The following is a 26,121-nucleotide window of genomic DNA, read 5'->3' as shown; positions in this document are numbered from 1 at the left end:
TTTACTGGCCTCCGAGAGGCCTGGGACTTGACAACAGGATTGCGAGCGCTAACGCGAGTATCGGTGTCTCTGAGAAAATGCAAACAGAAACAAGAAGACAGGATTCATAATAACTTGATCCTGTATTTAAGGGAAGAACCCTTTGGGCAGGGGGACGTATCTGTTACCCAGGCTGTGGAAATAAGTGTTGTTCATGCTTCAGGTCTGGAAGAGACCGTTTGGGAGGCGCTGGCCTAAACAGTCCATCACTTTCCTCACCATTGCGAGTGCTCAAGAGGACCTGCTGCAGGACTGCTCCTGTGACGGAGTCGCTCCTGGCCAGTCATACCCTGTGAAAGAGGGAAAGGCTCTAATACTTTGCTGCATGTCTATATATATTAAAAAAATGAACTTTATACCATTTACCTTACTACTCTGCTTCATTTACCTTTGTACTCTGCTGCATTTTTTTTTCGGACCAGCACCTAGTGTGATCTGCAGGATGCACCTGAATGCGAAGTAGTGCAAAGAGTAACCTGAACTTTATATGTACAGTAGTGGGATCTAAAATAGCTATTACCACTAAGGAAAACTTGCCTAGTTGGAAAGTGAAGGATTTTTTTTGTTTGTTTTAAACTCTTTCACCTAAGTGGACTCCTTAGCTGTTGTTTTAACATTAGGCATTAGGCTTAAGACTAGCTGAGGGAGATTTGTAGTGAAGCTGAGGAACTTGCTGCCCCTGGACTTTGTGAACACCAGAATTTTTCATGCCAACAGATGGTGTCCATGCAAATCATGGAAGAGAAATCCATCAAATAGTAGTAAAAATGGAGAAAACCCCTCTGGTTGAGGAAATCTGGGAGCCACAGCCCCCTAGATTGCTGTACAAGGTAGAACTATTACAGCGTATTTGCCTGTTTTTACTCTGGCATATGCATCTGTTGCGGGCCGCTATCGGGCAGGATATTGGGCTGGGGAAACCTTTGGCCTGACCTCTGTCAGTCATTCTCGTGACTCACGGAGCAAAGGTTGGCTGCAAATCACACTTCGGGAGCCTCTGATCTAGGCTCCCTTTAAGCGCAGTGCTAACTCAATAATATTACGGTTATTTGGACTAAGACTGGGTGGGATGAATTCAGTTTACCTTCCCAGGCCACGTTATTTCCTTTGTAATGTAAATTCTTTTCTGCCTCTGTGAAGGACTCTAAAATGTGAATAATCTATTTATTTATCTATTTATGTGTACTTTGTTTCACCTGCCTAAAACAGTCCCCCACTATGTATTTGAGCACCGCTTGCCATGGAAAGACCTTTGCCCACTTGGGGGTAGTAGGTGTTTCAAGTACTATTCCAACAGTGGGAGCAGGAGATGAAACCCCCTTGTCCCTCCTTTCCCTGCAAGGAGTGATGCGGAGTAGGAGCCTCCTGTCTGCAGAGGGGGCAAGCTGGTATCTGCTAATATGGCAGCGTTTTGCCAAATGATTAGGCTGTCAAAACTGTAGCAATTCGAACACGCTGAGCAAGCTTTTATGTACACAGGAACAAGATGCCGGCGTTAGATTACTGAGCAGGAGTAACGCGCGCTGGAGATTGACAAGTGCTTGGCAAGCCCGTGTTCCTGGGGCTCATCAGACATTCGTGGCTCCGATGCAGTGCTGTTGAAGAGCATACTCAAGTGGCTGTATCGTAGCCCGGGTGACATCTGGTGACATGCAGTTAGGCCTGTTGTGTTTTTCTGGGATGAATTCATTTTCACAGTGTTTGAAAGGAATCCGTTTATGCAGAGTGGAAATATTCTGGCATACGCAAGTGACTTAGAAGGCAGTAATATTTTTGGTCCATCTTGTATTTGATGACAAAAGCGTAATTAACTGCACTTAGCCACGTGCTATTTTATGGAGCAGTTTCCTGGGTTTATGTGCTTACTGCTAGCTCTGCCTCCTCGTTGCTCCTCCTCCGCGCTCTCTTGGTGCAGGCAGCTCATGGCTCTGCTGGGAAGGAGGAGAAGGGGTGGCAGGTAAACTTGGCAGCTTCCTGTGGTCATAGCTAGTGCTCCTACACAAATGTGCCTGCTGGCAAAAGCTGCCTTTTTTTCTCTCTGTAGCAGCTGGAGGGTTTACTTTGCACTAAACAGAGGCTTGGACGCTAAGTGGTTTTTTGATCCTCTGATATGCTCTTGCTTTGGTAGTGGAGTATATTATTGTTTCTCTATCAAGTTAGCTGATCATTCTGCTTTAGTGTTGGGAGTTGGGTGGTTAGGAAAACTTGGAAAAAGCTGGGTGCTTGGAAGAGCGCTGTGGGCTTAGTTCACCATTGCATCTGAACTGAACTCAGGATCTGAGTGAGATCTGGGCTCAATTTGGAGTTCAGCTTTAACTTGTTCTTTAGCTGCCTGTGACACCAGAAGCAGAGCTGCACAGAGAGAGAGAGAGAGAGAGAGAGAGAGAAGGCATTTCATTGTGATAGATAAATATTTTCCTATTAAAAACTCAAGATGTGAACAGCACAACACTTTGCTTCTCAGACACTGCTCTGTGGCAGACACGAGAAATCTTGTGGAAGGCAAATGTGGGAAAATTTGTATTTGGATTTTCCTGAAAATGGTTTTGAAGGGAAGATTCTTGACTTGGTGTACAGAAAAATCACCTTTCAGAAACCTCAGTGCAGAGGAACTCCTACAAAGCCCTGTGGCGGACAGAGCCGTGATGCAGAGCTATGTGTGGTGGACCAGCACTGGTCCCTGAGATTATGTGCTCCATCTGTACTCACAAATGAAAGAGGAACAAGCCTGAAGACTTGCTGAGATGCTGCCTGGCACGGTTTTGGCCCATGTTTGCTGGGATGCTCCCGTGTCCTGTAGGCTGTTCCCAATAGGCGATGGGCACGATGGCACCTGCCAACTTTGTACCAGGGCATCCAGAGCTGTGAAAGCGTGTCCCTGATAGATGATGATGGTACAGCTATTGGAGCATTGCACACTGAAGGCCAGATAGTAATTAAGTCTTAGCCCTTTTTATGGGGCCTGGTGATGTGCAGTGCCCAGTGCTATGGAGGTGGACACGTCCAGGCTGTGCTACGTGGCCTGAGGTCTAGAGAATTAGTCTTTGGTCCTGTTTTATTTAATAGTAGTAGCAATATAGCTGATGTGCCTCTAGTAGCGTTAATGAAGTAAGCTAATTCAGTAAATCTCATGGAGTGAACTACAGCAAAAGTGTATGATCCTTAGAGCAGGTGAGATGTGATTTGCACGGGGAATACAGTAAAGCAAGTTCACTTGAGCATGTGTCCTGCTCTCAGTAAGAGCGTGCTGAGGCTGCTGAAATGAAACACAGATTTAGCAGTTTGCTTATGAGTAAACCATGGTCACACCCAAGCACTTGCAATTGTTTTGCTGAGAGGGGTCTTTGTATATCCAGCTGTTGTGAACAAGATGGATGGGGGGAAAAATGCTAAAATATGTCTTCTGAGCGTTCTTCTGCAAGTTGTGCCTTTGAGTCTTAAAGCACGTTTTTGTTCAGTCTCTGTTAAAGGATTCCCTCTCCGAGGCAGGCTGCAGAGCCTGGGGGTCTGGGCTAGGAGGCTTCGCAGAGCAGACTCACTTTTGGGTTAGCCTAGTTCAGGATGCTGGATAGAGAAATTGTGTGAAGCTTTATTCTTGCTGTTTGCGTTTGTGTCTTTAGGAGAAAGGTGTTCTTCTAGCTCACTTTGTAATGCGATCTGGTTGCAGTCTTCCAGCCTTGTAATTCTTGGACATACTGTAAAACCTCATTTTTTGCACTACAGTATTGCTATCTTTTTTTTTTTTTTTTTTTTTTTTTTAAAAACCCTCTCTGCAACTTCTAAAGTGCCTGTCACAAGGTAAAGCTAAAATAAGTTTCTCGGTGTTAAAATGGGCATTTTGAGTGCACCGTCAAGGCATTTTGGAGAATAGAGGTATTTTATTTTTTAATGAGAAGAACTAAAGAATAAAAAATTGTAGCCTTGGAGAATTGCAGATCAAAGGTTTCTTCATTGTAAAACAAATGAAAGGTCTCAGTCCTAGAAGTGATGAATAAATTGATAAATTTTTAATAGGAAGAACGGGCTATAAATGGTAATTTAATTCTTTGGGGGTGAGAAGCATTTAAGCGCTCTTTAAGAAGTCCAGATTTTCTTGTGCGTGCGTGAAGATTATGATGATAACTGAGGGAAGGATGGGGAAAGTACCTGCCCTGGCCCAGGCTTGTGGGCACAGCATTGCTTGTGCTCCAGCACTTCTGGCATCTGAATCGTGGGCGCCAGATCGTGGAGGAGGTGTAGGAGATGGAGCCCCTCCATAGAAGGAGGAGATTGCCCACGATGGACGAGAAGACAGGTAAAAGCGGAGGGGAAAGACCTGGGCTGGCCATAGCGAGGGAAGCTGGGGGGCCAGCTGTGCCACCAGGGAAAAGGAGGAGTGTGTCATTAGCGGGAGGACCGGGAGCATTAATAAATGTAGGCTGGGGCAGGGGCGTTTAATGAGATTCACCTAGGTCAGCTCCCAGCTCCTGGACTGACAGGCTGACGGGCACTTGCAAATTTGCACAATAACGATGCTAATAAAGGCCTCGGGGTCCCTGCCGGTGACTTCTCCATTATTCACTGCGTGGGGCTGAAGCGCCTGAGCGCCACTCTGCTGCGCTGGGATCGTCCTACTGTATATAGCCATGACCCACTTTTCACATTCACAACCCTATTTTAGTTGTCAGTTGTGGGGCGGCATCTCCAGCCGGCCTGTTCCTGCGAGGAAGCACTGTCAGTTCCTATAAGGTGGCCGTGCAAGCTGTCACGCTGCCCGCGACCGTGCGAGCACCAGTGGAGAGCCGTCCCCTCCGTTGTGCTCTGACGCTTCGTCTCGGCTGCTGGCTCTTGATTTTGTGTCTTCGAGGGATGCTGTAGCGCTCACTAGCTGATAAAGCAAGAGATGTATCAACTTAAATCTTCTTTGCCCCTTGGTTGATCCTCAGGTATATTAACACGCTGCTGTTAATTTTTCTGCACTTTCCATCCCCCATCAGTTTGCCTCCATGGCTTTCACACCGCACCTCTCAGCAGCCCTGGGGTGGGGGAAGCTCTGCAATAGCCTTGCTCGGGGATGTGCTGCCTTAGCAGAGCTGGGTTGCTCAAACATGCCTCATGCCCCCAGGTGGCAGCTATCGCCAAGAGAAAATGTGCTGCTGCTCTCACTTGGGATTCGATCCTGACTTCTCTCTGACCTTACAGCAATGCAGGGAGCAAAATTAGTAGCATTTGCAAGATTTAGGACAGTATTGAGACATTTCGCTGGTGGCTGTGTCTCTAACACAGATGAATATTCATATGTATTTTTGAAATCTGGGGGAAAAATGGCCCACTTTGATTAAAAAAGGAAAAGTCCCTAGAGAAGATTTTTTTTTTTTTTTTGAGCCCTGTTAAGTTCTCAAATCAGTTTATTCTGAAGAGGCTTGGAAGGAGCGATGGGATTTGTTAGTCATGGGCATAATTTTTTGGTCTGCTTTCTGCTTGCTTGGGATCAGAAATGTGTGCATGCATTTCAGACCTTTGCTGTGTCACTGAATTCCTGATGATATGCCTAAGCTTTAACAGCTGGTCGTGGTGGCAGAAAGCTACAGCCTGAGAGGCGAGCTGGGCTTTCAGACTTTAACCCTGTGGCGACTGCGGATGACGGTGATACAACTGTGAGAAACGTTAGGAGTTTTATTTATAGCTTACGTAGAGGTACTCTCACCCCAAATAAGGAAAGATGTAACTTCAAGTTCTCAAAATTTAGTTTCTTAGCCTGTGTCAACCTTAGGTGGCAGGTGGATCATTTGCTGTTACCATGAAGAGCATCAGTAAAGTTGATCCTGCTCTGCAGAACGTAATGTGATTTTTTTCAATTCTGTGGAGGTTTGGCGAAGTGGTTGTTTCAGGTAGGTACTCCCAACCCTCTTCAGTCCTTGGGACCTCCGTAGATTTACTTTGTATTGACCTGAGTCACTGTTGTTAGTTTGGTATCAAAACATAAATCATGAACAAGGTTAAATGATAATATTTAGAGGTTGCATTGGTACAAAAGGAGTTCACCTTGGGAAATCCATATGTAAATATATATATATATCTCCCACTGTTCTCTTTAAGAGATTATGGGTCTAATTCAGCTGAATGTTTATTCTGCAGCATTGCTTTGGGTAGAGTTGCTGCTGGTTTTGCAGTGATGTGTGAGATCAGAGCTATGCCTTGTGGTGCTTAACTCTTTGCGGTCACAGCAACTAGCTGCAACAGCTCGGAAAGCGGAGTGAGCCCCTTTGCCATGAAACAGTATTCCCTGAGCCCTGGTTGTCCCTGCCTCTTTGGGGAGGGACTCGACCCTCTGGGGACAACAGTGTGAGTGCTTGAGAGGAGTCACAACTTACGCTGCAGAGTTTTTATAAAACATGCTTGCATGAATCCATGTATTTATTGACATTTTGTTCTGCTTTAACCCAGTAAAAGGTTTTGCTTCCGCAGAGAAATACACTTTTTATGCTTCAGCAATTTAGACATTGCAAGAGTGTTAATGAATGCAAACTTGAAAGTCGCATTGAGTGTGGACACATTTTTTCCCTCTCCCTGTAGCCTGGCTGGGAGAAATGTGCAAAGTAAACCAACCCTGAGAGTGCTGAAAGAGTTAGTACAAGGTAGGTGAGGACTTTATCTTGAATATATTTTAACTTGACTCTTTTTTTTCTTCCCCCCCCCCCCCCCCCCCAACCAGCCTCTTAGAAATTATTTTTAACAACTATGTACTGAAGGAAAGTGTGTGTTGCCTGAAGGGTTTCTTTGTCTGGCACTGAATAAATACCTGAATGTAGAGGATTATGAACTTCATGTGCTGGCTCTCAACCACTTGCTTTCTCTAACATTTCACTATACTGACTTTTGCCATTGTGCTTGCTGTGCTAACTCTTATCTTCCAGATTTGTGTGTCCAGCGACTGCTTGCTCAGCTGTTGCTGTTCAGCTTAGCTCAGACTTTTGAGTTGAATTTGAGTTTTGAGCTTAGTTCAGAGTCCAGAAGTTGAAAAGCTCTGAACTAAGATGAACATCAAATTCTGGGCGCTTCAGCCCAGTTTGCATAGCAGAGTCTGTGCTTCTGCAGTTCTTCTGTACCGCTTGGACCTGGCCAAGAGACGGAGGAATATACCTGTTTTGTATAGGTGGCATCCTTACTGCTAATGTTGTTTATTTCTGACTCCTGTCTTCGTTAGCATTGATAGCTATGTAATAACTGGATAATTACACAGCTTGCACTAGACTGAGATTCATTTAGTGATGTGAATGACCTTTTCAGACTTGGCTGGAGTTTGAAGACGGTTTCACAGGTAATTCTCCTGCATTTGTAACAGGGTTGCATGGTTTATTTGCTTTATTGTGTTCTTATTTTTAAATAATCTTAAGTGGTTAGTTTCTCCAGCCGGTGTTTTGTAGTGGCTCCATCAGATCCCTACTTGAGCAGACTGTTTCGTCTCTTCTCCAAAGTGGGGAATCCCTTCTGCGCGCTTTGGTCTGTGCTTGTAGCACGGGCTGCCCTCCGTCTTGGCTGCGGATGGGGAACCGGTGCGGCGCCAGCTCTCCGCGTGGAGCGGTTGTGAGACGGGCATTGCGGCAGCGCGCTGTGCACCCCGGCACGGCCGAGGAACCCCAGCTCATCACGTCTCTGTGCAGCATCGTACAGCTCGGAGAAATTCACTGTTTTCCTTCTTCTGACTTAAAAATTGCAGCTGACTTGAGCCAGTCTGTTGTTCCTCAGCCGGGTGGAAACGGGACAACCCAGGGATATGGCATGCTGGGCGCCAGGCGAGAGGGGCTCGCTGCACTTAGGCAGCCCGGCTTGACCTCGTTGTCTGTAGTTGCTGCAGATCGCCACCGGGCGCTGGACGGGCTGCGCGGGTTGGTTTCCCTCCCGGCTGCCTGGTACCGGCCACCCAGCTACCTGCCTGCTGGGAGAGGAGCATCAATTGGTGACTGCCCGGTGCGGATTGCCCTGCTGTAGTTTACGTTACGAGACAGTGGTTAAGCCTTCGTGGGCTCCTGGCCACTGTGGTGGCCTCCCAGACCCTTCCAAAGCAGGGTTTAGTCAGAGCTCGTTTCCATTACTGTTGAGAGCATCTCTTCTGAGGTGGGACCTTGTACGAATGTATGCAACAAAACGGGCCTGAAACGTGGAAATAACAGGCAAGAGAGAGAGAAAGGCAAGGAGTGCAAGCAAAGGGATCATTTGGGTGGTTGGCTCATGCTGCTTCTGTTGTGTGTCACTTCAAAATTTATGCTTTTAAATCTTGATTTTGGAGTACTTGCTATAGAGGGAGATAAGAGAAGAAGATATCATTGGGAAAATACGGGCAATGCAGTGGCCAGTAAAATGACGTAGGGAAACAAAGATTGACAGGAAAAGAGGTCACAACAATCAACACTTTTATAGCGCTGTGAAGAAAGAAATCCAGAATCTGTGTTACAGACCCATTCCTTTGATGGAAAAATGACAATTTCTAGTGTTCTTTTTTAAGGACAGCTCTTTATTTGTGCAAAGTATGACATATGTAAAAAGAAATTGTATTTTTCTTTTATTGCCAGCAATTAGGCAGTATAATCATTTAAGTTTTCTATTTATTTAAAAAGACACTTGATTATTAATTTTGATATGTTTTGGTATGTCTTATGACCCGAGTTTCAAAAAACAAAACTCCTTATTTGTACAGTTGGAATTAACTTTAATTTGAAATTCAGCCTTAACAGCATTAGTATGTGGTGTGTTCACACACAGAAAATACTCTTTCCACTGCTGCATTTTTAAGGTGAGAGTGGAGGTAATAAATTCTAAACGTTTTTAGAAATTAAAAGAACTATGATTTGAAAATACAACATTTGACCATTTCCTACTACGAAACTCCTAAAGTGTACAAATATGCTTTCTTGAGTCTTTATACTTAAAAATCTCTGAATCACAGAATAGTTGAGGTTGAAAAGGAGCTTGGGACATCATCTAGTCCAATCCGCTGCTCAGAGCAGGGTCAGTGAGAGCAGACTGTGCAAGGCCCTGTCCATTCGGGTTTTGAACGTCTCTGAAAAACTCTCTGGGCAGCCTGTTCCAGTGCTTGACCATTCTCACAGTGAAAACACTTTTTTTTTTTTTAATGTTTAAGTGGAATTTCTTGTATTTTAATTTGTGCCCATTGCCTCTTGGCAATAATAATATTCCTCATAAAAATAATTTGTATTCAGTGTCTTGTCAGATTACATCAGTTCAATAATGCTTGTAATTTCCTGCAAAATGAAGATTTTTACAAGGAAAGTGGCTGAATCAGGTTAAAAGTAATTTTGTTTGCAGAAATCACAATGTGGGTTAAGTATTTAAAAACTAATGTAATGTACATCACTGAATAAGACTACTTTCCATTTTTTTTCCTGTTTTCAGGTATGTCTTTTTTATTTTGTTTTTTTCAAATAAGGGCTATATCTGTGACCAAAGAATATTTTAGCTGGCCTTTGTTGTAAATTGTTCTTCAGTGAGTATATTAGGTCATAAGCTTCAATAGAGACAGGATGAGGTTGTTCTCATTTTTAAGTCTTGATCATAAAAAAACTTGTGTGTGTGGCAGGGGGGGAATTAATGGCAGTAAGACCTGGACCGTCTTTCCCTCTTTCCCCATCTTTGTCATCCTTAATTAACTTAAAATCACATTGGGCAATCCTCAAGTAACGTGCAAAAGTGACATCTAATAGATAGGAATTATAAGGGAACTTTCAGCTCCCCGGTGGGAATGTGCCTCAGCACTTCTCTGTGCTTAAGGCTGCCTAAAATCTCCTTTTGGCAGATGAAGGAAGAGTGACTGGTTTTGCAACAGTGGAGATCAAATGATGGCATATCTATCATACGCTTTTCTAGATTAAGAATTACGTACACTGGGAAATAAACCGTGATGCGTTCTACCTCTTTCCACTGATTTGCTGCTAGTAAGTTAGAGTTATCCTTATCAGCTGTAAAAGATGGAATACAGTAAAAGTTCAAATTGTTTGGTTGTAGGTGCTTTTTGCTCCAGATATTCCTACTGAAGGTTCATTGCTGTTTTGGGGAAAAGAAAAGAAAAGAAAAAAAAAAAAAAAGTGTGATGTTCTCCTTCACCTGTGTAATAAAGAACATCCGTCAGAAGCACTTGGATGCTCTCATGGTTTGGCGTGCCGGTGGCCACAGCGAAGCACATGCCTTTTCCTGCTGCTAAGTCTGTGTCCCCTCCGTGAGAGATGAGCTAACGCGCTCTTGGCAGGGGACGGCGCTTTTGTTCTGCTAAGAGTATTATCTTAGTTGTCGATGAATCTTGGAAAGTACCAGCTAATTCTCCATCACAATCAACTAATCCGTATGAGAGACTGTGGGTAATATTATGGAACATTTTTGCTGTTTTTTGCAGTAACTACCTGACCTTTCTTGGGAGGAATCCCTATGCTCCTTTATTTTTTTATTGTTCCTGGGGGTTTTCTTTGTAGAAGCTACTCTAGATTTTTTTATGTAGTTACCTTTTTCTTGAGGCTATTTTGCAGTCCGCCAGGAGCAATTGGAAAGTTGCTTCTGCTTAAACTTTAAGTAAGCCTCACATATCCATGTAAAATTGTATCTCCGTTCATTCTGGAAATGCAAAACCTCTTCGGGGTGTGCGTCCAGTCCTGTGGATGCTTGTTACCGTCACAGTCCCTGTGAGTCAACATTTATTTAAGGATGCGATTTGACCAGCTAAAATGCATAGTAATACCTACATACAGTCGTAATTCAGGATGACCCTTACTTTGGTCCCCCGTGCCTTGGGCCAGTGGATTCCAGACTCTGTGTTCCGACATCATCTGGCCAAGATAAATATATTGGGTGCATGTTTAAATATGAAGAAGGTTGAGTGTAAGAGGTCGTCCTAATGTCGGTGCTTTTGGGTAGACTGCTTTAGTACTGTAGCTGAAAGCTTGACTTTTTGCATATCAGTCACGTTTAGAAAGCCTGCGTAGAAGTGACTTGAAAGGATCCTAAAATGCTTTTTGCTTTTGGATGATATGGTGTAGTATGAGCTATAATTGCTTTTCTTTGAGGTAAAGACCACAGGTCTGGATTCAGGAAACAAGTATGCTGAAGTAAGTGTAGATGGTTTGTAATAATTATTCTGAAGTCTGTCGACAGGAATGACTACTCTCATGTTTCCAGTGCCTTGTCCCTGCCAGGCTACTTTTACAGTCTTCTGCAAGTTGGAGGGAATCTCCATCCTTGCTGCTTTTTTCTGAGGGAGGCCTTCCTTTCAGGGGGTACCTGCGGCGCCTGGCCGAACCCCGGAGCCGTGTCTCGCTTCTCGGTCTCCCCGCGCGGCTCCTCGCAAGCCACCTCTCTGCAATCTCCTTAGCAACTCGGAGCACACCGGCAGCACAGAGCCGTGCAGCCCCCGGGGGCTGCGGGTCTCTATTTATAGGCAGTTGAGCCTGGATGAAAATTTCCAGAGCGCTCCGGTGAGACCTCTGCTGAAAAACTTACAGGTCCTGCTAGAGGACCTGGCTTGGTGCTATATTTCAAAGCCCTGCCTTTGCAGAGTGCTCAACCTCGGCTATAAACCACATCCGTTCCGATACATAGCAAGGATTTGCTGTTTATATAGCTACTAATTAACCTTTCAAGAATCATCTTCTCTGTGACCCAGGTTAGGAAGCAAAATGCAGGTGCAAAAACAACAGCCTGTGGTAATACCATGTTGTAACAGGCAAAGTCTCAAACATGATGCCGTGTCTGTGGTTTTCTTATTTCAGGGATACAGCCTAGAGAAATCTTAAGGAAAAAAAAAAAAGAGAGGAAAACACTTTTTTCTTTTTTTCCTGAGCTTTGCGGATAGCTTTTTTAATTATGTTTCGTCAGGTTGAATTCTACATTGAAAACAAGATTTAATCACTGGTTATGTTGCTTAGCGCTGCTCGGCAAAGGTTTATTGATTCAGCATTTCCCTTAGTCATGCAACAGAAATGAAGTAGAGGATGTGTGGTCATGCTAAGAGCGAGTGGGATTGCTGAAGAAATCAAGGATGATCCATTAAAGCAGGGGGGTCCATAAAGATGGGAGACACCGATGTTCATGAACTCTTCGTGTATGCTGACCTAAACTACATGAGACCCAGGGAATAATGTAGAGCTGCCTCTTGTAGGTGACTCTAAGGAGCTTTTTGGAGAGCCTAAAGTTACCGTAACTAGTTTTCTGAGAATTTCATACTTTTCTACCTCTTCTACCTTTCATCCCCCGTGTCTTGGGTCCATGGATTCCAGACTCTGTCTCCATTCAGACCTCATCTGGCCAAGGTAAAGGTACTGGATGCATGTTTAGATATGAAAAGGGTTGGGTATAAGAAGTCATCCTAATCTCAGTTCTTTTAGGTAGACTGTTAAAATGAGGGAAAGGTTAAAAGGATAATAGAAGACCTCCACAGGGCAGTGACTTTTTATTCTCTTTTGTCCTTATATCTGAACCTTGGGTGCCAGGGAGACAGCTAGTGTGCCCTGATCCTAGGGTTTCCCTCCCAGCTTTCCCTCGTATCCTGGATTCCTTGCTGATGGCTGCTAATGGGAAAAAGCTTGGAGGAAATGTCATTCTGCTTTTAAAATACTCTTTGGTGTCTCGGAGTCATCACTGGAATTGTTCTCCTGGATCCTGTGGCTAGAAAATCATTTGTATCTTAGACTGCAGGAGCATGGGCAATCCAAAGCACCACTTAACCCACTCCAGGTGATAGGAATCTCAGTGTGGAATTACATCCTTTTGTGTGTGCTCGTGGAGGGAGAAGGAGCTCTATGTGTGACGAGGACTTGGGGAGGTGAAGGCATGCGCTGTATAGGCAGGCTGATTGACAGCCCAGCTGGTGCAGATCAGTAATTGGAAATTCATTGCACATAAATCTTCTAGTACTTATCGTGAGACATGGGAAGGAGAATATCTAAGCTCTGAAGTACTTAACTCTTTCAGGGCCATCTAGTAAGATGTTTGGCTTTCAAAGTAGTAACACTGTTCAAGTATTTCTCTTTAAAGACTTTGGTTTTTAAGTTGTAGTGAGAAGAATGCTGGTGAAGGGAAAAGCCACCATGTGCTCCAGCTGATAGGATTTAGGTGAACAGCCTTAAATATTTAATGTTTATTTCTTCTGTAGTGTGGCCCCAGATTGTCTTGGAAAATTCATCTTCATATTGATGGTTGAACACATTTTGTCTTTTCAAAATGCATCTTGCACATGTTGCCTGCCAACTTCATGTCCGATTTACCTGATTTGTGTCTCCACATTGGGCCTATTGTATGTTTGTCCTTGTGCCAACAGACTCTGCAACTGTATTTTAAGAGGTCTGTTCGTGTCTAAATATTTATATTCTTCTCCATGAGGCTAAGACTGATTGTATGCACTAGCAATTTTGTCCCTGTGCCCCCTTCTTCCCCCAGTCCAAGTGTGTTTTTGGTTCGTTTTCCTCCTTGCTTTCACTGTGCAGTTTTTTGAATGTTTAATTGGTTTCTGGTGACCACATTTTTTCTCATTTATTTTGGTCTGCCTCTGTACTGTTGCACGCATATTTGTCTCTCCATTAATGTCAATGTGAATTACAGACAAAAAGCTAAGAGCGGATAAATTAGTAACCACGCAAAACGGAAGGTGGCATTTAACTTTCTAAATTATTTGTGTGGGCACAGGACGACTAATGAGTACCTGAGAGTCAGAACGAATGGGCAGCAGCAGCGTGCCAGCCTCGGGGTATTGACGTGGTTTGCAGTGCTGAGGCTGGAGAAGTTGGGGTGGTGGTGGTGGGGCAATGTAGCTATACCAGGTCCAGTCTGGTTTTTAACACCCACTCTCCTGGCAAGCACGGGGAGCTGTGAGGAAGTGCCGATTTTGGTTTTGGAGCCAAAAACCATGGTTGCTGCAGCTTCAGTCCTGGTAGTAGAGGTAGTTACACAATAAACAGAAGACTGAATCGTCTAAATCTCGGTACGTTATGGACTGAAACTTCTCTCAACCCTTAAAATTTTATAAAAATATCCGGAATGGTATTTCTCACTGAAAAATCACAGTGCTTGGATTAAAGGCTTCCTTCAAGGTGGGCCATGTTCTCTGCTTCACTGCCTGTGGTAACATTTTATTCAGTTATGTCAGGAGAAAACCCTTTGTCTTGAACTGAACAGCTTCTGCTTTCCTTGCCATGCCTTGCAGAAGCATTACAGGAGACTTCTTTAAAGGGAAGCACTTGGCTACTTTCTAAGCTCACTTTCAAAGTACTCTGAATTAATTATAAATGAGTAAAGCAGCCTGGCTCTTGATTACACAATTGCCCATCCTGGATTCCCCGTAATGAAACGTAAGCTGACCCAATCAGAGGAAACCGGGAGGTACATTTTCTCCCTATCTTATGATCTGAGCTATTCTCAGATCTACTGTCCTGATTTCTTTCAGGCTGCAATCCTGTCAGCCTTAAGTTTCCTCCCCTTCCTCCCTGCTATCCTCTTTTTATTAGGCTCTCTTTTGACTTTTCTTATCATGTCCATATCCTGTTATAATTTCCATTAAAAGTAGTTAAAATGCATTGATATAGTGCCTTTTGTGCTAAACTAACCCAGTGCATTTTATTTATTTAAAGGATTCTAAGTGCCTGTAGTGTCTTAGTGTTTGACAAACACACAAAAATACACAGAAGCCAAGCACTTAGCTGCTCCGAGAGGATGGGTTCCCTACTGCCTCTTCCAGGAATGTCCATGAACCCAATTACTCATGTAGCCTGCAGTTTAGTAACAGTTAAACTGAAGTCTGTGCTTTCTGCAGGGCGAACCCTGATTTCTATTCTCCCTTGTTTGTTATAGTATGAATCTCATAGGATATACTGCATGCTATAACTTTTTTCTGTCTTTTTTTGCACTCATTTTCACGTAGTGCTGGTTACTCTGGGCAGTACCTCTTCTACTCTGTCAGTCCTATTTCCCGCTGGGTTTTACCATCTTTGGGTGGGATGTGAGCTAGCTCAGTGCAAGCAGTGACATGGATTTCCTTTGCTCTGGTACTTTTATTCTGAGTCAAAGAGCTGGAATGCTGTTAAGGAGCTATGAAGTCTTGGTTTGGGCCATAATAGAAGTGTATAAACTAAAGACCCCAACCTGAGTTTTGGAGTAGAGGCCGTCGAGCCTTAGTGTGTTAGAAACACGTCATTCATGGCTGCAGGTAGAGCTGGCCCTGGCTCTGTTGGTGGGGCAGGCCACTACCCTGTCTCGGCCCTGCTCTTGGCCCTTCTACTTACTGAGGAAGGAGAGGTTCAGAAGGGCTTAGGACAATGGCAGCTGTCTTTCCCATGATGCAAAAAGTGCAATGTAAATTTATCCCCCTTGTTCTTCTCCTGCCTCCTTGTGTTGGTTTAAGAGGTGAAGACATGCTAGGGAAAAGGATGGAAGCTGTAGATTTTCATCTAATATAAAAATAACATGGGTTGTCTAAGGATTATGGATTGTCCTAGGCCTTGGTTTTTCATCTCTGGTGGAAGATAGTAAGCCAACATCTCTGTACTGTTGACTCAGTGATGCCTTGATAAGTAGACTATACCCACTGCTCACACTGATGGTTATTGACTAGGCCCAGAGTTGCCAGATTGCTGATATCTCTCTGTTACTAAGGCAGACTTGGAGTTGTCTCTTGTTAAAATTAGTTTAAAAGGAGGTGCCTGATTCCTTCTTATTTTCCCTTTCAACTGGACAATTCTTCACTCATAGAAGTCCCCTGAGATCTGACCTTCCCAGTGTGCCGCCTTCTAATAGGGTGCTGCATTTTATCCCCTACTTCTTTTCAGCTCCCTTTGCCAGGACTTGAAGCCCAGAAGTTGCTTTCTTGGAGCATTCACTGTCTCCTGTCCTCTTTCCTGCATCCAGGATACTTGGCTTTGATAAAGACATCAGCCCTGCCACACTTAGCCTCCAGCAACCATGGCAACCAGCATAGCAGTCTTTGAAGGAGTAGTCATAAGCAAAAGTCTCTTTAAAGATCCATTCAGTTCACTTCAGGAGTCCTCCCAGAAATGGATGGGAGTTGTCACTTGATACCATTTAGCAAATAGGGCAGAACTCTGAGAACATCTGTTCTGAAGATGACAGAAACTGTAAGGCAATTACAGTAATCCACTGTCTCCTAATAAAGGGTCCATCAGTCTGGCCATGCTGGAAATCTGCTCTAAAGATACAGTCTTTCAGAGCAGGCGCTCTCTCAATGCATTTATTTTCTCTTCCCACCCCGTAAGGAGTAACTGAAGCCTGTGTAGGCAAAGCCTAGGATATGAACTATTGATCCCAAGAAAAACAGCTTCAGTGAGAAAAGGAATATCAAAACAGTGCAAAACAATGCTTCAGAGAAGAGACTTACCACTTTCTCTATTTACATCCTGTCTGGGACTGATTTATTTGAGCTATAGCTCAATCAGTTGCCTTCAGAGGTGCCCCTGAAATGGTGAGGTGAGCTTGAAAGCTTCTGTTGTGCCTGAAGGTATCCCCAGAAAGAAGGTGTGAAGACCTCCCCCCGCCAAAAAACTGTGCGATACCAGAAAGAGACTATCAGGGGAATTGTCTGCTTACAAGGGGAAATACTTTAAACTACTCTGATATAATGTGTATTTTGAAAATGGGAGCAGATGAAGATTTAGACCATTTGACCACAGTGGCGAGGTTGTTCTGGCAGAATGTGCCAACACGCTTTGCTCTGGGCTGAGTTGGCCTGTAAAAGGTACTCAGCAAAGTTAGTGCTAAAATAGAGTGGGAGAAGGAATAAAGTCTGCAAGCTTGCTGTAAGCAGGAGACAGAAATCCTAGGCATTTGCTTTCTCTTGCCAAATCCATCCATCTCTTTTCCCACATTCTCTCTCCATTCTATAAGAGTGATGCTTAGCAGTTACTTTCCGTCTTCAACAGTAATAGATGTGAGCAGCTGTGACGTGGCAGGGTTTTACACTCAAACTGTTATTAGCATGTGTTAGAGAGATGCATTCAAGCAAAGCGGCACTTAAAGTATATGCCACATAGTAAGCCAATATCCTATAGAAAGGCCTGAGAGATCAGTAACCAAAATTAGCCATGGAGCCATGTCATCATATATGTTGGTTTTCTTTCTGTGGAATCACAGACCACTACATAGCATTTTACTTAGGTACTTTTAGTGCTTTTATTCATACTTATTTTCCCTCCCCACTCCCTGGGCCCATGCTGTTGTTTTTCTAGTAGGCTGTCACAGATGGGCCTTGGCCAACATAGGGGTTCTGTTGCGCTAAGTGTTACGATAAAATACAAGCTCTGCCTTTAAAGCAGCTTCATGCCTAAGCCGACAAGCCAGACCACTGGGGGAGGATGTTTCCTTTCGACGGAGGAGGAACTGGAGCAGAGCAAGTCAGCCTGCACTGGCATAAGTGAGTAGCTGCACAGAAAAGCTGTTTGAGAGGAGCCGTCCTTTGTTAGCTCTCAGTGTGAACGCTTATCCTGCATGGATGAGCCGGATAAAGGGTGGGACTCGTATCATGTAACTTTAAACACACAGGAGGATGTGCTGCCTAAAGTTGGCAGCAGAGTTGCGCCAGGCTCACTGTGTACCCAGTGGAGCAAGGCAGGCACCCCGGGACCCAACCTGCGCTACTTCAGAGTAGCCTCGGGAACCGTGACCAAGTGCTTAAAAGTAAAGTAATATGAATGTCTTCCAACAACCTCTTCTCTTTTTCTCTTCTCTCAGTTCATTCTGGAAGGAGCTCCTTCCTCCGCAGTACATCAAAGGTATTTCTAACATTGCAGTCAGAGCGTGATGGCAGCTTGTGTAGACATCTCCCAGCTAGCTTTAATCAAGCTTGCCCGGGTACTGGTGGCAATGAATCCGTGGTGACAGATGCTTTGTCACGGTATGGTCATTGATCAGGGTCTCCCGGGTCCCGATTAGATTTAGGTAGTCTGTGCTGATATTTGTATCTTCACTGGTGTAAATAGCAATGTCGTTTAAAGTTGGTTTAGATTTGCTTATCTGTGCCAGATCGCTGATACAGCATAAACACTTTGCTAGTACAGAATAAGAGCATCCGCGGTGGGAATGGTGACACATACCCATTGCTTTCTAAATTTGTGCTCTATCCTGTTCCACAGTACCTTTGTAAAGAGGGCCTGACCTGCAGGAGTTAAAAGATGTGAAAATGAGATCCAGCAGGATGACTTGACCAGTTGAAATAAGGACCCTTTTTAGCTAGCAGTGAGAATCAGGTGCTTTAAACAGTTCAGAAACTGTGGATTGAGAAGGAAGAGATCTTGAGGTTAACAGGAAACACCAGCCATACTGGTGTCTTTGAACGTCCATCCCTGTGCTGTGCTTAGGAGGTTGAATCAGGGCCCTCTGCATGTCTCTCTCCGCTTTGCATCCACCATATAAATGGAGGGGCAGTGCCTCCCTGTGAAGGCCCCCAGTTCTCAGCTCCAGTGCGGGTGGCTGTGGTGGTAGTGACGGCTTCACCGCTTCCCGTGGATGCAGGCAGACCAATGCGTGGCATTGCTTCCCGGCCTGCCCGCAAGCCCGAGTTTAGGGCTTGAATCTCCTCCAGGCTGCGGGGGATGTCGAACCCAGGTCTCGGCGCTGACTTACCTCCTCAGCAGGTGCTCAAGCTACTCCAGGAGGAACCTGGAGGAACCAAATGCTGGTGTCAGTGAATTGAGGGACCTCCTGGGCACCACATAGGTGCCTCCTGGCCTGTGCGCTTTGTCGACGCCAAAATCTGCTGGAGCTGGGTTTGCGCTGCTCAAGTCGCTCCTGCAGATCTCGCCTTTCGGGAGCTGCCCAGCTGGTCGGCAGGACGAGGCTTTGAGCCGAGATTTACCAAATCCCGGTTCATTTTCCGCAGGACTTGCTTGTGAATGTGACCGTTCTGGCAGAGGCTGGAGTTGCTGCTGCGTGTTCAGCTAGGGGAGAAGGACACCGAATGGCGAGCCTCCACCTGGGGCCACACGGAAGTAGGGCGACGCGAGTGCCACCACCTCGATTCCCGCGTGTTGGGCCTCCGTAATTAATGACAGCATGAGCGTAATAACCCAGCCCGACAGCCTGCTGGCCACAAGTTACTGCAACCCAATTTTCAAATAGGAAATTGGCTTTTTATCTTGCTATATAATAGTCCAGAGCATTAGTCAGCTGAACCTCACCATGGTTTATTGCACAGTTGTAAATTGTAATTATCTGAGTAACCTTCTCTGATGTTAAGTACCTTAAAAGGTTGTTTTCCTTCTATTTTATTTTAGTTTTTTTTGTTTCTGGCTTTATGCGTTCATTCTCTTTATTCCAGTACTAAAATGTAAATAGAAATTAAAAAGAACAAAGCAAACGTCAAGCCTCCTCATGTCGATTGACATGAATCATCATCTCTTGAAAGTGTGTTTAATCCAAAACGCTGCAACCTGATATAAACCCCCCTTCATTTGGTAAAATATTTGAAATATCCAGAGACATTTTTCGCATTCTTGCACAAAGACCACATCACCATGTATTTGCTGTTGTTTCTGTTTTGTAGTATCAATGTTTTGAAATCAGGGTTTATTTACTTAAATGTTTTTCTTTTGTTTTGTAATTTCTGGTATTTATTGTACAGCAGAAAACACAATTTAAGAAGAGAAAAAACCTACCAATTTACTTGCCTTTTAATAATCAAAATGAATACATTAAAAAGAAAATTTAAGCAACTTTAAACAGTGCCAAAGGCTTTAGTCTTTGAGAACAGGAACGGTTGAATTGGAAGGTTTAGATAATGAGCAGAGCTGACCATGCTTGTAATAAAGTGGATTAGCTGTTACAAATTGTTTTACACCATGTATCTTTACATAGCTAATCTCCCATGTTTGCAGTTTGGTCATAGGTTCTTGAAGAGCACCCTGCATAGATTATAGATCTCTTAAGATTGTTGTAAATGCTGGTGCTTCTTAATATAATTTTTCAAGGGGGAAAGAGGAAAATCTTCATAGCTTTTCCTCTGTGTTGTACAGTACTGCCGCACTAGCAGACATCAGGTTTGCCCTCAAGTAGTAAATACTAATGGGTCTTGCTCTTTTGGCAGCAGCTTTTTCTTTGATATGTGTTTCCAGCTTGGACTAGGTAGGCTTTATGGTTTTTGTAGAGTTGGCTTTCTTCTGTATAAAGCAAATTCTGAGGAAAAAGGCCTATATATGTTCTTCCTGTGAAAATACACTGCTCCGTGGTGTGTTGCTCTGCTGTGGTCGGTGGGGCTGCTGTGATGGAGGCTCACCGGCAGCACCGTGCGTTGAGCGTGGTCCGTCTCCAAGAACCACTCGGATGCTGCAGGAGAGGAGCCCTGGCAGCACCCAGAGCTACGTGTGGGCAGGGTGACCCAGAGCTTGTGGAGGGTCTGAGCCCACGGCTGCCTGGAGATGCCTTTGCAGGAGCTGCTCGCCCAGGCCAGCGCGGGCAGTGCCTCTTTTTCTCTGCCCCAGCACCAGGAACAAGAGGAGCAGGGTTTGCTCTGCCGGGAGTTAAGGACCAGAGCTGTCGTTCTTCCTTTAACCTTTCCTGATTTTTCCTTTAATTGGTGGTTAGCTGTCAACCAGACCTAAGACGAGTGCACTTGGCTATTTTGAAAAATGTTTTCTAACTGTTTTTTCTTTGCACATACGAGGTGTCCTTCTGCACGATTCCCTGCTGGCTTGAGGTGTCCTGCCAAACTTGGATTGTAGTCCCAATCAGGGAATTATGTTTGACTGATTTTTCTATTAAAGCACATTTCAGACTTTTACTTGGAATAAAACTTGTGAGCATTCACGCATGCATATTTTTTAAATAGCAGAGGAGCTTCTTAAATACCGTAGGCTTGTGCTTTGATTCATACTTAAGAGTAGACTAGAATGATAGTGACATTTTTTAAGGGACAAACAGTTTGACTTTCAAAATGTGTCAAATTTAGTTGCATGTGTTTGAAACAAGTATAGTCTTTGCAATAAAGACATTTTAAAAGGTCTGGAATCAGTTTCCTGCTATTCTCCAGCACTTCTTGCATCTCCCTGGGGAGGCAGTTTAGACTTGGAGTGTTCAAATTGTCATCTCTAGAATGGGTATAATAAAGACTTTACTAGTGCTTGGGGGTGTTAAGATGACAGATCAACTGATGGATCATTTATAGATTCCAAGCGCCCTTATGGTTCCCACTGCAATTGTAAATAGCCACCTTTCCCAATATAAAGCTACCCACTGGATCTCTTCAGCCGAGGTATATTCTGTGGATTATATCTGTATTACAGTGGTTTTTCTGTGAAAATAATTTGATTGCTGGGGTCAGTTTTCTCTGCCTTTTGTCAGCTGGGGCTTGAAATAATCAACAGTTCATGAACGTAGTTGCAGGGAGAGGAGAGCTATTGCTGAGTGCCCCTGGAGGGTGTTTTTCTTATTTGCACGTCTTCCCTGGAGCTCCTGATAATCGTGGCTGGAGTTCGGCTTCGTGTAGCTCGTGTTATTGGGGAAGGAGGGCCCATTTTGTGTGGCAGTTTGTTTATATGTGTTCTTTCATTCAGATGGGATCCTCAAGCATTTGATTCCTTTGCAGAGGGCTTCATTCTGTACAAAGTGAGGCCGCGTTGGGGGGTTATGGAGTAGTGCTTTAACAAATTAGCATTGCCGCTAATTTACAGTAGGAGACTGAGGGGTGGTGGTGTGATTTTGCAGACTCTGGGCAGTCAGGTTGGCATTCCCACCTATCTTTGAATCTTATTTAAAATCCATCATATTCCAGAGTATGTCTGTGATGCTGCAGTGCTAGGTCAATAGTGACCAAGGGGCATGGAGATCTGCATCATTTTCTGTAGTTTCTTGTGAATATCTTGTTTCCCTCATTCAAATTCTGACCCTCCCTTACCCTGCTTACCACTGTGTTACTTGGGGAAACATCTTCCCTGGCCCTTCTTACACCAGAACCCCCATGTCAGCTGGATTGAGTTTGTGAAGTCAATAGATGTGAAGTATGGTATCTTTATCAAGTGTGCAGGAGCCTGGAATTATTGTAGCTCAATCAACGTAGACTTCATGTGCTCAAGTAATTTAGCAGCACTTTTGGGGCTCTTCCCATGTAAATAAGCCTTTGGTTTTGGTATCTGATGGGATGATTGACCACTGTTCAGGAAATCTCACTATTCACATTTATCTAACTGTGAAGACTCTTACTAAACATATAGTATTTGAAATGAACAGTGTGGCATTTGGAGCTACTACAGGTAGTCACTAGCTAGCAATATTTTGTCCTGCTGTGGGTTTTTTCCTCCTTCAGCTAGAATCATAATGTTATTTAATTGTAGACTTTTTCTGTTAATTAATTTAACTCTTCAGTGCCTTTAGCAGCATGGTTTTATGAGTATTTTTAATTGATCTTATTCTTACGGAAATGCAATCTCACATTAATTTAACAAGATGGATGCAAGTGACTGGTCAACCCAGCTGCTCAGTCATGGATCTTGCTCAGTGCTATTTATTGGGTTTGGTTTGTAGATTATGGCCACCCTGGAAACAAAAAGGAAAAGCAGTTAAGATAGTGAAATCCCATTTTCATAGGCAGGTCCTGGCCCTAGCAAATAAATGATTTTTTTCTTTTTCTTTCCTTTCCACTGAGTTTCACGAACATGAGTAGAAATTTGAGAAGGGGATTTTTTTAACTTGAGAATGTCAAACAAGTTGGGTTTAAGCAAACTACTCATTTATTCTTAGATTAATGGCTTGCAGGCAGACTATCAGTTGTGAACTGTATTGTATTAATTTGCGATGGCAAGAGTTAATGCTAGTAATTGCTTTTCCTCTATAGAGAGAGCCTGTAGCAGATTGTTTTTACATGGCAATCTGTGATTGATAGATCAGGGAAAACGGGACCAAAGAAGGTTACTGCCTCCCAACCACTTCCCCCTCCAAATTAAAATAAGGTGCAATTTGTGGGGCGCGTTGCAGCACGTGCTGTTGGGACGAAGCAGTAAACATACTGGAGTGCATTCCCTTAAAGCAGTGACCCTCTTACTACGTTGCTTTGACCGAAACCGAGAAGTCATGTTGTTGGGAGTCTATTTAAAACAAATGTGTTCATGAAACGGCCCCCAGACCCCTCAGCAAACTTCCTGTACGGTCAGGCAGCGAGCGATGGACCTGATGAAAGAGCCTGTTTGTGAACCTTTGGATCCCTCCCATTGATCTGCAAATCCACTTTCATAAAAAGTCCTGTGGAAGCTGGCAAAATGAGCAACTGATGTGCTGCTTCTGTCAAGTTTCGAACAAATATCTGATGCAGCTTGTGGCACTGGCGCTGGCACATGGGTGTTTTTCTGTGTTGCATCGTTTTGAGATCGGGGGAGTAGGGAAGCAGAAGAAAAAAAAAAAAAAGAAAACCAACCCCAAACGTAGCCTCCATCAGCCACAGATTATATGGCTGCTTTATTTTTCAGTGCTGCTAAAACTCAGCTTATTTAATATCGATCATAGCAAGGAGCTAGCGAAGTACAGTGTTAATTGGGTCCACTGGAATTCCTACCCCCGGGATGGCGATGGCGAGCTTCCCGGGAAGGGGGGGAGGCGGGAGGCGGGGAGGGAGCCCACTGGGAGCCGCATAAAATGTGAGTGCACTAGACATCAAGGCTTCTGCTTGCATCGCTGCAAAGCAGTCGCGGCGATCCCCCCACCCCTTCAGAAATTGGACAACTCTTTTTTTTTTTTTCTTTTTTTCTTTTTAGCCCAGTTGCTCTTCTTGAATTAACTGCTCTTTCCTTTCTTCCTTCCCCCCCCCCCCCCTTCTTTCTTTTTCCTTTGTGGAGTCTTTTTTTTTTTTTTAATTTTATTGTTTTCTTCTCCTTTCTGCAAAAGCTCTGCTTTGAAAACTGCTGCCCCAGAGTGCAGTTGCTTAGCTGTCCTGTCAGCATTGTTCTAATGCTCATTCCATATGTATGTCACATAGGCGCAGTACCCTCCTCCTCCTCCTCCTCCTCCTTCTCTCCCCTTCCCCCAACCCATGCATTCGCCTCTTTTTTTTTTTTTTTCTCCTAAAGACTCATTATATTTTTTCCCAAGGAGCTCACAAACAGGGAAATTCAAACTCAGTGATCCTGTGCTGTGCTTACTTACATAGCCAAGACCCGATTTCTCTTAGTAAAAGTGTTTGCTCTGTTCCTTCTTTTTCTTGCTCTTTCTCTTTTTCTTCCTTATAAGCACAAAGGCTTTAAAAACCTCAGATCTGTAGTTCTTTTTGCTTTTTCTCGTTACTGTGACAGCATGTATCTCTGTTGCTGAAGAATGAAGCAGGCAGGCTGGAGTTTTTTTATGTTCAGTGCTTCTGGGACCACTAAAGAGAAGTCCGCAGAGAAATATGTACAGCGACTGTGCCAACTGAGTTTCTCGTGCTTGTTATCTGTCACTTATTCTGACTAAAAGGTAAGGGATTCGGTAATTTTTCCCTTCAAAGTCTTTGTGTGTTGTTTGTGCAGTGTCATTTGACATGTGCAACTAATTGGCTCATGAGGGAGGTGGGTTATGAAGATTTTTGTCTTAAAGTATTATAGGTATCCAGGCAAAGCTCTTTACATCCAAGGTGGGGGGGAATCCTGTTTCTTGGAATTTTTTCCCTTTTCATCTCAGATGGTTCCTCCTCCTTGACTCAACACTGATTGAGCTATAAAGCCTGGGCATTATCACCGCTGCTTATCTTTCCTTGCCCTCCTTCTCCACCTAAGGGACGCGCACAGTGTGCGCGCGCGCATGTGTGGGGTAAGGCGGCTACCCTCTCCCTGGCAAATCCTTGGCAACATGCACGCTCGCTCCTCGCGCTGTGACCCGGCGTCTTCCCGCACTCTGTGCAAGGTAAGAATGCCTTAGTTCAGCACGCTGCAGCTTATGCCTGTTTAAAATTATTACTTGGATTACAGTGCATACTGTGGAAAGTTATTAGTTTCCACAGAGACCAGTTTAATTGGGGGATGTGAGTGCAGCGGTTCTGTTCGGTGCTTTACACACACTGCTCGGAGCAGAGGATGAAATGTTTTTTCTCTTAATTCTTGCGAAGGGCGAAGTTTGCGCTTTGTGTTGGGCATAACAAATGAAGTTAGAGCTGATATTGATTACAGCTGCAGAGGAGCATAGCCTTACAAGGCTCTTAAACTTCGCCCTTATGGTCACAGGACAGTTCATTAAAATATTTTTTTGCACTGCATCGTAATATGCAGCAGTGCTGGTGGGAGGGGATCTTCTCCAACCAGAAGTAGCAGCAAGTGTTGCCTGGACTGGATCGTTATACCGTTTATGTGGTAGAAACCTGTTTAAATCCATAACCTTCGTGTGCCCGGCTTTTTTTCTGTGCTGTGTGCATCTTTCAGCAAGCTCTTCGTTCAAGAGGGCTTTGTTTTGTGAAATGTGTTTTAGCTGTGCAGGCTGGAGCAGTGCACTCTCTGCAAACTGTCCCTTTAGCTGTGACACACTCCCTTAGTTTGGCAGCTGGGAAGAGGGCAGATTTTTAGGACTTGCGTTGATTGGTTTCTTAGATATGTGTGTTTTGTCTTACTTATTATCTGCTACTTCTCTGCACTGAAAATGCATCTTTTTAAGTATGTCCATTTGTTATGCTTTAAACTGATCTGTGGCTGAGACAGCTGAGCAACCCCCTTTACTAATCTTGCTTTACCCTGAAGATTGCCATGCTTATTTCAGTAACTAGAAATGCTACCAAATATATAATGAGTTAGGTTCAGAAACAGTCTAAAAACCCAAGTGTGGAGGAAGAGAGGAAAGTCCTATCTGAAGGCATTAATTTCTTCCTGTACTGTAGCTGTTTATAATGTCATTTCAAAATCAGATATTTCCTAACACATGCTCTGTGACTCTATTTTCCCATGATTGTTGCTTTATATCAGCACTGAGAAAACAGTCATTTAGATAACAGGTTTTCATTGACATCCTTTTTATAATATAGAAGGGAAGAAGCAGTAATAAGTTAAATTGGCATCTGCTAATTATGCTGAATACAGATTGTGAGCTGTGCAAGTCGTCCCTTGCCTTAATGTTGTTAGCATATTTTAGCACTGGCAACCAAAGGAAGGAAACTTGAAC

At 44.0% G+C, this 26,121-nt stretch overlaps 1 protein-coding gene across 9 annotated transcripts in view; it reads left to right on the top strand.

The window, feature by feature from the left end:
- Nucleotides 1-26,121, top strand: part of FAT3 (FAT atypical cadherin 3) — a 422,304-nt gene that overhangs the window by 45,450 nt on the left and 350,733 nt on the right. For 5 of the 9 annotated variants that reach the window (XM_064505144.1, XM_064505143.1, XM_064505139.1 and 2 more), the window contains exon 1: nt 24,534-24,879. The exons of 1 other annotated variant lie outside the window; for it this stretch is intronic. The gene's annotated coding sequence lies outside the window, so the exon portion shown is untranslated. Of the gene's footprint in view, nt 1-23,614; nt 23,643-24,053; nt 24,454-24,531; nt 24,880-26,121 lie in introns of those variants that run through there. 3 more of the 9 variants (XM_064505137.1, XM_026109215.2, XM_064505145.1) reach the window with 3 other exon arrangements.

The sequence above is a fragment of the Dromaius novaehollandiae genome, chromosome 1 (genome assembly GCF_036370855.1).
Source record: "Dromaius novaehollandiae isolate bDroNov1 chromosome 1, bDroNov1.hap1, whole genome shotgun sequence".
Lineage (NCBI taxonomy): Eukaryota > Metazoa > Chordata > Aves > Casuariiformes > Dromaiidae > Dromaius > Dromaius novaehollandiae.
The sequence above is the reverse complement of the archived record's forward strand: the minus strand, read 5'-3'. Positions and strand labels throughout refer to the sequence as shown.